The following is a 12,169-nucleotide window of genomic DNA, read 5'->3' as shown; positions in this document are numbered from 1 at the left end:
CCAAAAATAGGAACAAAATTTGAAATAATATTGTGCCAAAAAACGAGCAAAAAACGAGCAAAAAATGGGAAAAAAAATCACGATCCAGATCCAAATTCAAAATTCAAAAATAGCAATGGCGCACGGTGGGGGTTAGACGGTGCGCCACTACTATTTTCCCGCCTTCAAAATTCAAAAATACTAATGGCGCACCAGTGGCCTATACTAATGGCGCACCAGTGGTGCGCCATTAGTAAAAAATACTAGTGGCGTGATACTAATGGCGCACTAGTGATGCGCCATTAGTAGGCAAAACTGGTGCGCCATTAGTAGCCCTTTTCCTAGTAGTGCTCGCTCTAAGCGGCATAAGTCTTTAGGGACTCGAAAAACCTCTCGAACAGCGACCAGCTCTCGCTTCATCATGACAGTCAGTTTTAGCTTTCTCCACTAAGGTGCTCGACCCAGCTCAACTGTGGCACAATCGTAGTGGTTCTCGTAGTGCTACCTTAGCCGATATAGCGGAACGTAAGGCACCAAAACATAGGAGCCGGGCAAACCCAACTATTGGCCCAAGACATGATTCGGAGCCGATGCATATAATGCTATAAGTTCGGGGTGCCGCACTTGTTAAAGTGTTCGGACTTCTCACACCATATTGAGGGGTACTGAAGCCCCTGGCGTATTTTGGTCGTACCAAAGTGTACGGATGCAACATGTCGTTGAGGAACATATATTAAAAAAGAGTAATGCAAAAATAGACAAAAGCTATGCATTGTTTATTAAAGAGGGCTGCGATCAAAGCAGAACGATACAAATAATGCGATAAGCAAAAGCTTGGACTATTTAACGTGTCTGTTCCAGGGGCAAGCTGTGGAATAGTATGTGAAACAGGTATACTACTCGTGATAGAGACCACCTAGGAGTTCCGTAATGCGGTGTGGCTTGTCTGCTTCCCTGGTTCTTGCATCGTTTGTTCGACAATTGAACTGCCGAATGGGCCTTCTGAAGAGTGGAGTTCTGAAAGTAAGAGAAAATTAAAAAAACGGCAGCCCCTGGTGCGGTTTAAGCCGTGTTTCGGGCGTGCCGTGATGGTGCCCCTCCCCCTGTACCCATGGTATTTCTAGAGCGTAGTTATGTACGCGAAGTACTGGCATCGCATTTTTGCGAGGGCTGGGGTTGGGGCCGCATTGCTACGCCTGCTCGGGTCGTGCCAGGTGGTCTTGTTGTAGGTTACTCCGGGCGCGCTTGACAGTGTCCGGTCGTTTAATGGCCGGACTGGAGAACTGCCTGGAGAGACTGCTTTGTACTTCTGCTGCAAGGGCCGCCGTGTGCTCCTCCATTCGGAGGGAGCGTTCGGTGTTTCCATTGACCGTAATTACTCCTCGAGGTCCTAGCATTTCGAGCTTAAGGTATGCGTAGTGCGGTGCCGCATTGAACTTGGCGAATGCGGTTCGCCCGAGCAGTGCGTGATAGCCACTGCGGAATGGGACTATGTCGAAGATTAACTCCTCGCTTCGGAAATTATCCGGAGATCCGAAGACCACTCCAAGTGTGACTGAGCATGTACAGTTGGCTTCTACACCTGGTATTACGCCTTTAAAGGTTGTTTTGGTGGGCTTAATCCTCGAGGGATCTATGCCCATTTTCCGCATTGTATCCGTCAATAATTGGGTCTAGAACCAATGCAGCGAATCCGCCATGACGGATGCTAGTGGGATGGTCCCTTCGATCAAAGGTGATCGGGCAGGAGGACCATGGGTTGAACATTGGGGCGACTGGCTCTACCACGTATACGTCCCTCAACGCGCACTTCCGCTCCCTTTTGGGGACGTGGGTTGCGTATATCATGTTCACCGTCCGCACTTGTGGGGAAAAACCCTTCTGTCCACTATTGTTCGGCGGCCGGGGCTCCTCGTCGTCATCGCTATGCAGCCCCTTGTCTTCATTTTCGGCGTTGATCTTGCCTGCCTGCTTGAACACCCAACAATCCCTTTTGGTGTGATTGGCCGGCTTTTCGGGGGTGCCATGTATCTAGCACAAGCGGTCGAGTATTCGGTCCAAACTGGACGGGCCCCTAGGATTCCTTTTGAATGGCTTTTTCCGCTGACCAGATTTAGAACCTCTGAATCTGGCATTAACTGCAGTATCCTCAACATTGTCTCCATTAATGCGGCGCTTCTGCTTGTTGCGACGCGACCTGCCACTACTATTCCTGGTATCCGAATTACCAGGGTTCTTGGTCATATTGTTGCTACGAGCAAGCCAGCTATCTTCTCCCATGCAAAAGTGGGTCATGAGTGTCGTGAGTGCTGTCATAGACTTCGGCTTTTCCTGTCCAAGGTGCCAGGCAAGCCACTCATCACGGATATTGTGCTTGAAGGCTGCTAGGGCCTCAGTGTCTGGACAGTCGACTATTTTATTTTTCTTTGTTAGGAACCGTGTCCAGAATTGCCTGGCCGATTCCTCTGGCTGCTGAATTACGTGACTTATGTCATGGGCGTCTGGGGGTCACACATAAGTGCCCTGGAAATTGTCGAGGAATGCGGCTTCCAGGTCCTCCCAACGACTGATTGATCCTGTTGGCAAGCTGTTAAGCCAATGCCGAGCTGGTCCTTTAAGCTTGAGTGGGAGGTATTTGATGGCGTGGAAATCATCGCCGTGGGCCATGTGGATATGAAGGAGATAATCCTCGATCCATACCGCAGGATCTGTTGTGCCATCATGTGATTCGATATTTACAGGTTTGAAACCCTCGGGGATTTGATGATCCATTATTTCGTCTGTGAAGCATAGTGGGTGTGCGGCACCTCTGTACTGGGATATATCATGACGTAGCTCCAATGAGCTTTGTCTACTGTGTTCGGCCCTGCCGAATTGGTGGCCGGCGTGACGGTTACCGTCTCGAGCCGTGGGGCGCCCACACGATCCGTAGATCGATCTTATTTGCCTTGCCTTGTCCTCCAACATATCTTGTAAGTCCGGCGCATATTCCCATGCCTTGGAATGGGGTGCGGCTTAAGTGGAGGGCCGAGAGGCCTCTCTGTCACGGCCACGAGGTGGCTGGTCGGCTACATCAAGTGCTTCCTCCTCTAATCGGGGTAGCAACCTGCGCTTTGGGTAGCTCTTGGAGGGGTGTTCGAGTTTATGCTCTTCGGCCGCAAGGACTTCAGTCCATCTGTTGACTAGCAAATCTTGATCAGCTCTAAGCTATTGCTGCTTTTTCTTGAGGCTTCTTGCCGTCGCCATAAGCCTGCGTTGAAAACGCTCTTGATCGACGGGATTCTCTGGCACGACGAATTCATCGTCATTGAGGCTTGCCTCGTCTTCGGAGGGAGGCATATAATTATCGTCCTCGACCTCTCTGTCTGCCGCTCTCTCATGAGGGCTGGTTTCTCCATCCTCCCGTGCTAAATCTTGCTAGAGGGGGTTTTCTTCGGCACTTTCCGGAGTATTATTATCTCCCGTGCTGGAATCACCGTATTTGTTTTGGCGGGATTTTGAGTGGCACCGCTGACGCCGGCGCTGAGGCTGTTTCTTCGAGGGGTCATCGTCCGCTGTTCCATCGCCATCTCCTTCTTTTGGGGTGTCCACCATGTATATGTCATATGACGAGGTGGCTTTCCAGGGCCTGATAGGCGCTAGTTCTTCATCATCTCCTTCATCAGCGTCCATACCGTCGATGTCTTCGGAGTCGAAGTCGAGCATGTCAGTTAAGTCATCAACAGTGGCTACAAAGTGGGTGGTGGGTGGGCTTTGAATTTCTTCATCGTCCGAATCCCAACCTTGTTGGCCGTAGTCCGGCCAGGGCTCTCCTGATAAAGAGAGAGACTTCAGTGTCTTTAGAATATCACCGAAAGGCGAGTGCTGAAAGATGTCCGCGGCAGTAAACTCCATAATCGGCGCCCAATCGGATTCGATCGGCAGGGGCGCGGAGGGTTCGGAGTCCGGAGAGGAGTCCGGATCCTTGGAGTCACGAGTCTCGCAGAGTGCGGGGCTGGTGTTCGGCTCGATCGCCATTGGGATCGCAGCCCCCGAGGCGGCGTCCAACCACCCATCCTTGATCGGGGCAGTTGGCTCCGAATTAAGGGTCGAAGCCGATGCGGGTGCAGCCTACAGGGCACTGTTTGGTGGCAGAGCTAGATCATGCTCGTCGTGACAGTGCGGCGTGCTCGGCAGTGGCTCGAATCCGTCAAAGATCAAGTCCCCGCGGATGTCAGCCCTGTAGTTTAAACTTCCAAATCTGACCTGACGGCCAGGGGCATAGCTTTCGATTTGCTCCAGATGGCCAAATGAATTGGCCCGCAGTGCGAAGCCGCCGAAGACGAAGATCTGTCCGGGGAGGAAGGTCTCACCCTGGAATGCATCGCCATTGATGATCGTAGGAACCATCAAGCCTGACGGTGACGACACAGAGGAACTCTCAATGAAAGCACCAATGTCAGTGTCAAAACCGGCGGATCTCGGGTAGGGGGTCCCGAACTGTGCGTCTAGGCCGGATGGTAACAGGAGGCAAGGGACACGAAGTTTTACCTAGGTTCGGGCCCTCTCGATGGAGGTAAAACCCTACGTCCTGCTTGATTAATATTGATGATATGGGTAGTACAAGAGTAGATCTACCACGAGATCGGAGAGGCTAAACCCTAGAAGCTAGCCTATGGTATGATTGTTGTTGTGTATGTTGTCCTACGCACTAAAACCCTCCGGTTTATATAGACACCGGAGAGGGTTAGGGTTACACAAAGTCGGTTACAATGGTAGGAGATCTGCATATCCATATCGCCAAGCTTGCCTTCCATGCCAAGGAAAGTCCCTTCCGGACACGGGACGAAGTCTTCAATCTTGTATCTTCATAGTACAGGAGTCCGGCTAAAGGTATAGTCCGGCCATCCGGACACCCCCTAATCCAGGACTCCCTCAGTAGGAAATTTTTGAAATTACTACGTTCCCCAACAATGTTGAGCTTGATTTGCCGAGTTAACCTCTATTGTTAACAATGTTGTCAGAGTGTCCAGCAAGTCGGACAAGACCTAAGCCGGCGGGTGCACAGGGCCTCCTGCCCCGGCTGCCATTGCCATTGCTGACTCGGAAATCATTGTTGCTGCAGTCGTAGAATTTTGCCCTGGCTGTGTACCGGCCATGAAAATCGCAACCCGGTTTGGCGGCTCATAGGGGTCCGGAATACTATCGCCATCGGCCCAAGCTGATACATTGAGTTAGTCTTGCCTGTGGATGATTCACCATCAGAATAGATGGTCGTCTCACCGCCAGATGCAGATCCTTCAAATTCTACCCCATGGATAAATCCGACGAAGGCGCACTTCACGGCGGGTTGAACCCGGGCGGGTCATGCACGCTGAGCCATCTCGATGATGTTAGTGCAGGTGTCTGGCTCACGGCCCGGTTCACCAATCTTGCCGATGAAGACGTGGATTCCGCCGAAGGGGACCCGGTACCCATACTCAATTGAGACGGCCTCGGGCCCCAGCCTACGTCGTTGATGTAGAGTTTGCCGCGATGACTCTTGGTCATCCAGCCCACAAAACCACCGTGCGCTGGCCCCATGGTGGGCGCCAACTATCGTGGAATTTTCATGACAGATGTCCTAGAAAAAGGACTTAGTCATGGAGCCATCGCAACCTGGTTAGCTTAAAGGGGTTAAACGAGACAAAGGACATAGGGAGTTTATACTGGTGCGGCCCCTTGTTGTGAAGGTAAAGGCCTAATCCAGTTTTAAGTAGTATTGCTTGGGTTTCGATTACCAGGGAGCGAATACGCTTGACCTAGCTTTCGATCTCTTGTTTCTTTCCCTAAACCATCGCTAGGTCGTCCCTTTATATACACATGTTGATGCCCCGCGGCTCATGGAGTCCCGGCTGGCTCATACACAACGTGTTTGGCTCGGTGACTATACAATACAAGTCATACACATATGGCGGTTTATACCTATGAGCCTTAAGCCGCCTTTGGGCTTTGGGTCCTTAGTAAGCTTGCTATCTGAACCACCATCTTCAACATCTTCACGGGCCTTGTCTTGATGAACCGCCATTGGTATCACTCGGCCCCTCCTGGGCGGGTCATACCCAATAGTCATATATCCAACACCATGTGTTGTTTTTGCTTTATTTCTCCTTCCTATGCGGTTGTGCCCCCCTATACTTCTGGTTCACTTGAAGCCTATCTTGTATTAGGCCGCCAAGCCTATAGGCAACAAATGAATACAATTCAGGTGGGGAGAATTGTCGGTGTCAAAATCGGCGGATCTCAGGTAGGGGGTCCCAAACTGTGCGTCTAAGGTCGATGGTAACAGGAGACATGGGACACGAAGTTTTACCCAGGTTCGGGCCCTCTTGATGGAGGTAATACCCTACGTCCTGCTTGATTGATATTGATGAGTATGAGGATTACAAGAGTTGATCTACCACGAGATCGTAATGGATAAAACCCTAGAAGTCTAGCCTGTATGATTATGATTGCCTCTACGGACTAAACCCTCCGGTTTATATAGACACCGGAGGGGGCTAGGTTTGTACAAAGTCGGTTACAGAGAAGGGGATCTTCATATCCGAGCGCCAGGCTTGCCATCCACGGCAAGGTGAGTCCCATCCGGACACGAGAGATAGTCTTTTGTCTTGTATCTTCACGGCCCGTCAGTCCGGCCCATGTCCAACAGGTCGGACGCCCGAGGAGCCCTTAATCCAGGACTCCCTCAGTAGCCCCTAAACCAAGCTTCAATGACGAGGTGTCCGGCGCGCAGATTGTCTTCGGCATTGCAAGGCGGGTTCCTCCTCCGAATACTTCCAAATAGCCTTCGAACATAGAAAACATGTCTGGCTCTACAAAACGAGTACCATACACATACGCAGAGAGTATAATATTTCATGAGTCCAATCGACTAACAACTTTTGTAGCGTGACATCACATCCCCGCCCGGTCATTATTTTGAACCGTTTTTAGCCTCCCTCTCCATGTTTTAAGATGCGGTTTTATAGGCGCGTCTTGTCAAAGCAGAGATCGTGTCCCCTTATTACGGGATTCTCATCAATATGGGCGTGGATAACCCAGCCGTTCTGTTGGCATGATCCCTTGGGAATAGGCAGGCTTTAAGGCCTATGAGGAGGCGTTTGATATTCATCGCCTTTATAAAGGGGCACACACATGTCTTTTTCCTTCGCGCCTACCTCTTCCTCAACCTTTCCAACCTCAAGTTCCAGAACCCAGGTTTCAACTTAATTGCTCCGAGCCTCCCAGTCATGTCCGGACGCTGCCCTCAAGGCCGGTGGGTGGCCTCCTCTGTCACAGAGGAGGATATCGCGAAGCTCCGGACGACAAGATACCTGACCGCGGAAATCCCCCATAGGCTCCCTGCTAAAGGACAGGTTATTCCTACTCCCAGATTCGGTGAGAGGGTCGTATTCAACTCCCACTTCCTCCGGGGGCTAGGGTTCTCTGTCCATCCCTTCGTTCGCGGACTTATGTTCTATTACGGGCTAGATTTCCACGATTTAGCTCCGGACTCCTTTCTTCACATCTCTGGCGTTCACTGTCACGTGCGAGGCCTTTCTCCGCATTCCCCCACACTTCGGTTTATGGCTCAAGACCTTTAATGTGAAACCAAAGGTAATTGAGGGGGAGAAAGTAGAGTGTGGTGGTGCTACGGTGAACAAGCTCACCAATGCCCTTTGGCCAAAAGTCTCTTTCGTGGAAGCTTCCAACCTATGGCAGCGGGAGAGGTTTTACATCACTGCCCCGTGGTACCAAGTGGGCCGCTACACCTGTGTTCCGATCTGGCCTTCCATTACAGCTCGCATAATGGACTAATAAGGGGCTGGACTGGGGGTCAATTGACGAAGTGCAGACGCTACAGAGCCACATCCGGAGCCTCCTTGAAAAAGACACCAGCCACATCAATGTAATCCAGGTTATGCTAGTCTGCCGGGTCTTGTCGTGCCAGCGACAGCCCCTCCGCATGTGGGAGTTCAATCCGGAAGGACCACGGACCCTTCAGCACTTGTTCAGCACGACGCACAAAGGGATGTGGAAGTTATTCTTCGGGACATGAAAACAGTGGCCGGATACCTCCGAAGACATTGGCCTCGACTACAACCATCCGGATACTTCGATAAGCACTCGACTCCCGAGCACAGCTTAGTTAAATATCCCATAATACTGAGAAAACAATCTTTGAATAGGGCTGGATAAAGAAGGCGGAATGAATTAGATGTTCGGCCCCTCTCCCTCAAGACTCGGTTGATCCTGTGTTAACAAGGATGCTGACTCCGGCACCATATCAAGTGCCGGTGAAGGAGGACAAGCAGGAGAGCAAGAAGGCCAAAGGTGGTCACCATTCTAAAGGTACACCAGACATTATGTCTGTGGAGATTGGAGCTCCCCCTTGCGAAGACAAAAGAGAAGGAGAAACTGGCATCCCTTCCCCCCATGGGAAGAAAAGGACCGCCTCCGAAGATTTGGAAGTAAAGGCTCCTAAGCGAGGGAAGATGTCCCTGTCAGGCGGTTCGGGTTCGGAAGACGACGTTGTCGCGCAGTTCCTTCGTAAGGACAAGCCCTTAGCCGAATCGTAAGTGAACAAGGGTGTCCTAAACATATCCGGTTATAAGAGTAACGTCTAAAATATATGTTTTACAGTCTGGCACGTAGTCTTCCTCAACAATCCTCCTCATCGGGGGATCTTCTTCGGGAGATGATGGAAAGCGAGACACCTCCACAAACCTTCTCGCCCAATAGGGCGGGTGACTTCGAGGTGTTGTCCCAGAGGATCTCTCCCGATCAACAAGTGGTGCAAGGGACAATGAAGACCACGCCCAAAGGTGATACTTTGGTGGTCCAGGGTCCAGGGCGTGCGGTCCCTTCGGGGGCCAACGATAAAGGCTCGGACTATCCGATTTACAGCCAGAGACGACTCTAGGGTCGAGTAAACATATCCCTTCTAAGGGAATTCATACTCCCATGCCTGCTTCCAGGGATCAGGAGGCGCCGGATACATTGATGGACATATTGCAACATGCGTCCATCTCAGAGGAACATTGTACCTTAATGGGTATGGTAGTTGAGAGGATTTTGTCCGTGAGAAGTGGATTGAATGAAGCCTTTATGAGCCTGCTAAGAGGCTTCGAGGTATGCAATGTAATATCTTCAATTGCACTTCTACATGCAAAATGCACCTGTGTATAAGCAGTAGCCCCTAAGACTCTGGTTGGCATTCAAAGGAAGGCAATCAGAGGATCAAAAATATGTGCCCATGAAATAATGTAATTAATTGGAACACAAGTTGTTGCTTCCGTGGCGGCTTCCCATGCTACAGAGGTTGCAGGTCTGAAGCAGAAACTTGATATGGAGGATGACGACATCACGCTCATTAATAGGTGGCTCGACGAGGCGCAAGGTATGTTTTGGGGCAGTCAGTATACGTATGTATAATATGAGCATAAAGCTGAGAATTATATACTGAGATATGCATAACTGCAGATGGTGCTGCCGCGGTTGAGACCCTGCGGGCTGAGCTCGTCCGGGCCAAGGAGCAAGCCAGGATGAGTGATGCAGTTGCCAAGAAGGAAGCTGCTGAGTTAAAAGCCGAACAGACTGCTCGGCACCAGTGCGAGGAGAGAATATCTACCATGGCTCGCGAGCTAAAGGATACCGTTGTCCGATGTGAATTCCTCGAGAAGGATAACGAAGTCAAAACGGCCGATCTCGAAAAGGCCTTGCAAGAGGCGAGAGAAGCACGGTCCGAGTCCAGAGCGGCTCGGGAGGAGATCCGGCAAGCTAGGGAGATAGCGGCCGGTAAGCCCTTCTTAGTACAGACTAAATTCGGTGATTAGAAGTATGCCCTGCTTAATCAAATGTGGAGTTCTCCAGACGCATCTGGACTTGCCGAAGAGTGTCTCCGATGCGGCGCAGTTTTACCAAGCGCAAGAAGGACATGCAACGGAGAAGCTTTTCTGGTCAAATTCATCATCCCAAAGTGTCCGCTGTTGCTGAACGAATAGATGGCCCAGTGGGTCGAGCTCCACAAAATATCCGGATCTGCCATGAAGGACATCGTGGTCCGGTTGTGGCCGACTGAGCCAATTCCGAATAGTTATTTCGGCTTGGTACAATGACTTGTTGATGCGGTGCCGCGTATCGACGCCGTTAAGCGGTCAACGTGCATTGAAGGTGCACGGATGGCCCTTGCCCGCGTCAAGACTATACTAGGCGAAGATGAAGGCCACCAATATTGCACCAAAGAGTCCACCCGGGGGCAAGGACCATCACACGCGGGAGCACTATTTTGAGGATGTCCTTCAGGGCGCCCACTTGATAGAGGGTCAGTGCTCGAAGGATATGATATTCGAGTGATTGTACCGAAATTGTTAAAACAATATTATGATAATTTTTAGGCTATGCTTTTTGCCTGAAAGTTTTGATTCGTCTTGTGCGGCCGTTTTTTTGTATAATCGGAAAGTTTACCAGTCGTCGGCTTCAGCCCCTCGCATGTAATACGGGGGTGTTCGTAAAAGCACTTGATAATTCTTGACCCGATGTCTTGGTCCATGAAGAGGTGTCAATGCAGCGAACTAGGCAATCGGACTATAGGGCTTTAACACTTTCACTTAGCCATAGGAGTTTGACGGTGGGTCTACGATATAGCCCCTGGTATGTACGCGGTTATCCGAATACGGTGTGTTACATAGGTCACCAGAAGAATGGTCCTTCATGTAATACGGAAGGAATCGCAACAGATTCTGATAAGTCATCGAGTGGTTGACCAGCTCTCGCCGCATCATGACAGTCAGTTTTCGGCTTTCTGTACTGAGGTGCTTGACCAGATGAACCGGAAACACAATCGCAGTAGTTCTCCCTTTACTACCTTAGCCGATAGGGCGGAACGTAAGGTAGTAAGCACAGGAGCCGGGCAACCCAACTATTGACCAAAGACATGATTCGGAGCTGATGCATATAAGGCCAAACTCGTGATGCCGAAGTATGCTATAAAGTTATTCGGACTTGTCGGCAACTCATATGTTGCCATATCGAGCCCCTGGTAATTTCTGCCGAGGTGCGTGCATGAAACAACTGAAGAAGCAAAATTCAGTTATAGAAAAATAAAATACTGAATACGGGCTATGTTCACTAGAATCTGATTGACACATCAAACGCAATCTTTCAGATTATAACGCCACTACCCGGACTATTTAACATGCCGGGGGTCGAAGGCTGAGGAAAAAGGCACTTTACAGGTTTGAAATAAAGAATGCAGTCTACAAAAGATTATTTGGACCTCCTGTCGCATGTCTGCGTTGCCTTGCCTCGGCGAAAGAACTCCTTGGCAGGAATAGCTTTTGGTTATCTGTACGAAGCCAGACTCAGAAAGAGTCCATAAGATGACCAGGCTTTGAGTCACATGTGGTAAAGGATAGAAAATAGTTAGAAAAAGGGAGGCATGTATGTATTTTGCCTCCACCAATGACCAGTGTATTTTAAGTGCATAATTATGTATGCGCGGTACAAACTTCGCAGCTATATGAGGTGAACGACGGAGGCCGAACTGCTAATCCAGCTCTGAGATTGATCGGTCTTGCTTAATAGAGACTGACGGCGTGATGGCCGATGAGATATGCGGCTTGATGAGGCCGCTTTGTACTTCGGTTGCAGTAGCCATAGTATGCTCCTCTGTATGGACGGAGCGTTCCGTACTTCCATTTATCGTGATGACGCCACGTGGACCGGGCATCTTAAGCTTTAGATAATCATAGTGTGGGACTGCATTAAAACGAGCGAAAGCGGTACGCCCGAGCGGTGCATGGTAGCTACTGCGGAACGGGACAATATCGAAGGTCAAGCCTTCGCTTCGGAAGTTGTTCGGTGAGCCGAAAATGACTTCCAATGTAATTGAATCCGTGCAGTGAGCTTCTATGTCGGGTACTACTCCCTTGAAGGTAGTTGTGGTGGGCTTGATTCTTGAAGGATCAATGCCCATTTTGCGGACTGTGTCTTGGTAGAGTAGATTATGGCTACTGCTGCCATCCATAAGGGCTTTCGTGAGATGGAACCCGTCGATAATTGGGTCGAGGATCAGAGCTGTCGAACCTTCGTGACAGATATTGGTTGGGAGGTCTTTGCGATCAAAAGTGATCGGTCAGGCCGTCCATTGGTTAAATTTTGGGGAGACCGGCTCTATGGCGTAGGCGTC

The sequence above is a fragment of the Triticum urartu genome, chromosome 1A (genome assembly GCF_056163025.1).
Source record: "Triticum urartu cultivar PI428250 chromosome 1A, HENAU_Tu73, whole genome shotgun sequence".
Lineage (NCBI taxonomy): Eukaryota > Viridiplantae > Streptophyta > Magnoliopsida > Poales > Poaceae > Triticum > Triticum urartu.
Note: the sequence above shows the minus strand (reverse complement) of the source record.